We start from the raw sequence: 4,636 nt of genomic DNA, 5'->3' as shown, positions 1-4,636 counted from the left end.
TTGATTGCCAGGCGTACCTCACCAGTTTCAACACCCTATCCAGATTGGTTCCTTATCTGGTAACCCCTGAACCTAAAAGGATCGCGCGTTTTATTGGGGGTTTGGCCCCAGAAATCAAGGTCAGTGTGAAGGCCTCGCGACCTGTTACGTTCCGATCTGTCACCGACTTATCTCTGTCTCTCACTCAGGATGCAGCGAGACAGAGAGCTTTAAGAAATGTGGAGTCTGACAAGAGAAAACGTGAAGATGATAATTCACGTAGATCGAGCAAGAAACATAGGGGAAACCGTGATGGTAAGAAAGGGTTTGAGACCAGAAGGAGTGAGCACCAGTCGGGCGATAGGCCCAAGTGCAAGAGCTGTAGGAAGCACCATTTTGGAAGGTGCAGGTTTGAACAGAAATCCCAGTCTAAGAGGTGTGGGATATGCAAGTCTTCTGAACACCGGACTCTTGAATGCAAGAGGTTAAAGGATGCAACTTGCTTCAGTTGCAACGAGAAAGGGCACATCAAGACCAACTGCCCGAAGAATGCCAAGAAGGCCGAAGAAGGAAAGAAGACCAATGCCAGGGTCTTCCAAATTATGGGGCTGACGGCAGAGGTAGGGTAGAGTAACCCTAGGATCTGATACCAAGTAAAACTTAGTAAATTATTATATATTGATTGTAATATGATTGTGATTACATAGGAGAAACATATCATCTATATATATAGACTTGGGTAAGAACATTAGGGCCGACTATAACAGTCATAAGGACGGGCCTATACAAGGAATATATATCGTCTATACCTGGAGCCTAGGCGCAAGGCGCAAAAAAAAGCGTGGGCTTTTATAAGAAAAGCGTACATAGAGACAAAAATATAAAAAATATGTTATGCTTTGAAAATAAATAAGATTCCACATATAAAACTAAAAAAAACTATTATAGATGCCATTTAAGATCATGTAGCTATTAGTTAGTAGCAAAAGTTTAGGACTTATATGTTGTAAGTTTTGGGTGTGTGAATAAAAGTCTCAAAAGGTGGTAAATACTTTGTCCCACATTGGTGTGGGAACAAAGTGAGTGGTCGTTCATAAGGTAAAGCCTTTACTACTCCATTGTAGCTTTATGAAATGTTTTACCACAATCCTACCCGCGCGCAGGGGAGGGGGTGCAAAAATGAGTTTCTGAGCTGGAATTTGGTTGAACTCAGGCGTGCGCACGTCCGGCGGACACGAATGCAGCTCTGAAAACCCGGTACTCGCGTCAGGCGGTTTTTGCACGCGCTCGGTTTCTTTTTTTTGTGCGTTACCTTTTGTTTTTCTGCTTATGCTGCGCCTCAGCACACCGTTTTTGCGCCTAGGCGCGCGCTTTTTGGCGCCTCAGCATCGTTTTTTTCAAAAAAAACCCCATTTTTTGCGCCTAGGCTACCACCAGGCGCTATAGGTGCGCCTTGGCGCCTAGGCGCGCTCTTTTGCGCTTTTGAAAACATAGCTTAGATGTTTACTCGTTAGCCGGTGCTTTTGACCTTTCTGTTCCTGAAATTAAAGTTTCGCCGGTGCTTTTGACCTTTCTGTTCCTGAAATTAAAGTTTCTTATGGACATTTGAAGCCTTAAACTAGAACTATACTTATGTCCCATGTCACGACCCTCGGCCCCGGTTTGACCCGGTTCGGGAGCCGCGAGGCAGAAATCCCGTGGTATTTAATTTAGGTGACATCGGAAGTCTTTTTAATACAAGATCTTTTAATACTAAAATGCCCGTTTACTTTATTACATAAAGTTTAGGGATCAAACCCTGTAATTTACAGTAAGGTGATTTCCCGGGGAAATCTTTATTTCTCAAAACATGTTTCTTTTATTTATTTATACTGAGCCACTTCTCTAAGCTTGTAGTGCTTTACGACACTTTTCTTGGATTACAATAGATCACCTGAAACATGTTTGAAAAAGGTTTTGTCAGCGGGGAAATACTGAGTGAATCATTCATTTTATGTAAAACAATATTTAGTTATAATTTACAGTATTAAGAGCGATTACAATGTTTCTATATCAACCAACTACCCACAGTATTTGTCACTCGACCGGATCTGTGACTGTGGTCATATCACTGTTGGGTCCGTTCACCCACAAGTGACGTAAATCACTATTTAGGTCCGACTACCTAATAGTGTATATCAAGATTTAGGCTCGCTCACCTAAACTGATAAAAATAAAAGTAATGTGCACAATACCCCACATACTGGCTGTAAATTTGGTGATTACAAAGACTTAATCCCTGTAATTATAACTTTGGAAAATAATTTGGAGTATCGTAAAACAGTTGATAAAAAAAGAATGACTCACATTGCAGATTTAACGAGCAGAGTATAAGCCTACTGATTTGCCTTGTTTAATCCTAATTTAAATAACAATGCACACAAACTGGGTTAGTAACTAATACAGCAGTTACGATAATTCACGAGATTAAACCCCCACAACGATTAACAAAGTGCAATACTTAAATATCCAACGGATTCACAACGAATAACAGAGCATAGCCCAGATTTAGGCAATACCCAAATATCCTGTGGAAATCACGACGAATAACAAAGTATAAACCTAGAATTGAGCAGCACTTAAACAATCGTTGGATAGTTTCAATCGATCGGACGTTGAATCGTAATAGGGATCGAGTTAACACCCGGTATTGCAGCAGCACCTCGTTTACTAATTGAAATTCGACCTCAAAGCAGTGAGAATTCGTTTACTAATAATTTTGATCGACACCAGTGAACTGTGCATGCAACAGGCTATTTATAGCTAAAATTGGGACTTCACGCGGCCCACGTAAACCCACCCGTAGCATTTACGCGGTCCGCCTGGCCGCCCAGTCTACGAGTAGGCTTGATTGGTCATTCGTAGGTCCCCCCGTTAGTCAACACGTGGCCCCGGCATACTTATCCGGTCAACCCTAAGTTGACGCGGCCCGCGAAAGACATGGCTGGTCTTTTACGCGGCCCGCCTGAGACCCTTGTTGTTTTTTCTTGATCTTTGATATGGTTTAGGGTTTCAGGGGTCCGAGTTTATAATTACAGGTATATTTTAGGAAGTTTTGAGAGTCCTTACATCCTCCCCACCTTATTTAAAATCTCGTCCTCGAGATTTATTGAAATAAGTGAGGATATTTGCGCTTCATCTCTGATTCTAGTTCCCAAGTGTACTCCGGTCCTCTCTTTGAATTCCACTTGACTTTAACCAATACTAGGTGTCTATGTTTGAGAAACTTGATCTTTCGATCTTCTATTTGTAGTGGTTGCTCTACAAATTTCAACTTTTCATTTACCTCTATATCTTGAAGAGGTACTACCAGGGATTCGTCTGATAAACATTTCTTGAGGTTGGATACATGAAATACATCATGTACTCCAGCTAGTTCTTCTGGTAGTTGTAGACGATAGGCTACTGATCCTATTCGTTGGATTACTGGAAATGGTCCGACGTATCTTGGACTCAGTTTTCCTTTCTTACCGAATCGTACTACTCGTTTCCAAGGAGAGACTTTTAAGAGTACTTTGTCTCCGACTTGAAATTCTAACGGCTTGTAGCGATTGTCTGCATAGCTCTTCTGACGATCTCGAGCCGTTTTTAGTCTTTCCTTGATCTGAGTTATTTTGTCAGTAGTTTCTTGCACAATTTCAGGACCGGATAATTGACTTTCTCCTATTTCTGCCCAACAAACGGGAGTTCTGCATTTGCGTCCGTACAGTGCTTCGAATGGAGCAGCTTCAATGCTTGAATGATAACTATTGTTATAGGAGAATTGAATTAAGGGTAAGTGGTTATCCCAATTACCACCAAAATCTATCACACATGCTCGGAGCATGTCTTCTAGAGTTTGTATCGTCCTTTCACTTTGTTCGTATGTTTGTGGATGATATGCCGTACTTAAATTTAGTCGAGTTCCCATTGCTTTCTGGAAGCTAATCCAGAAATGGGAAGTGAAACGACTATCCCTATCCGATACAATGGAGAGTGGAACTCCATGTAAGGATACTACTTCGTCTACGTACAACTTTGCTAACCTTTCCATGCTAAAGGTTTCCTTCATGGGTAGAAAATGAGCTGATTTGGTTAATCGGTCCACAATTACCCAAATCGCATCATTACCTTTTCTGGTTTTGGGTAACTTAGGAACGAAATCCATTGTTATGAGTTCCCATTTCCATACAGGCATTTCTAACAGTTGTAGTAGTCCTGAAGGTTTCTGATGTTCTGCTTTTACTTGTAACAGGTTAGACACTTAGATACGTATTCAGCTATGTCCTTTTTCATACCTATCCACCAGAAATTATTCCTTAAATCTTGGTACATCTTATTATTACCTGGATGTATGGTATACCTAGATTTATAGGCTTCCTCTAGAATCTTATTTCTTAATTCTCCTTGCTTAGGTACCCAAATTCTTTTCTTGTGGAATCTCCAAATTTCATCACTTCCTTGTTCCAGTTCCTTTACATACCCCTTCATTCCTTCCGTATCGTCTTTGATTGCGGTTTCTTGAATTTTCTTCAATTGTTCCATTAAATCTAATTGCAAATTTAATCTAAGCATACGAACTCGTCGTTGCTTTTCATGATACTTACGACTTAAGGCATCTGCAACTACGTTCGCTTTT

This window comes from Helianthus annuus, chromosome 10 (assembly GCF_002127325.2).
Source record: "Helianthus annuus cultivar XRQ/B chromosome 10, HanXRQr2.0-SUNRISE, whole genome shotgun sequence".
Taxonomy (NCBI): Eukaryota; Viridiplantae; Streptophyta; class Magnoliopsida; order Asterales; family Asteraceae; genus Helianthus; species Helianthus annuus.
This window is presented reverse-complemented; position numbering follows the sequence as displayed.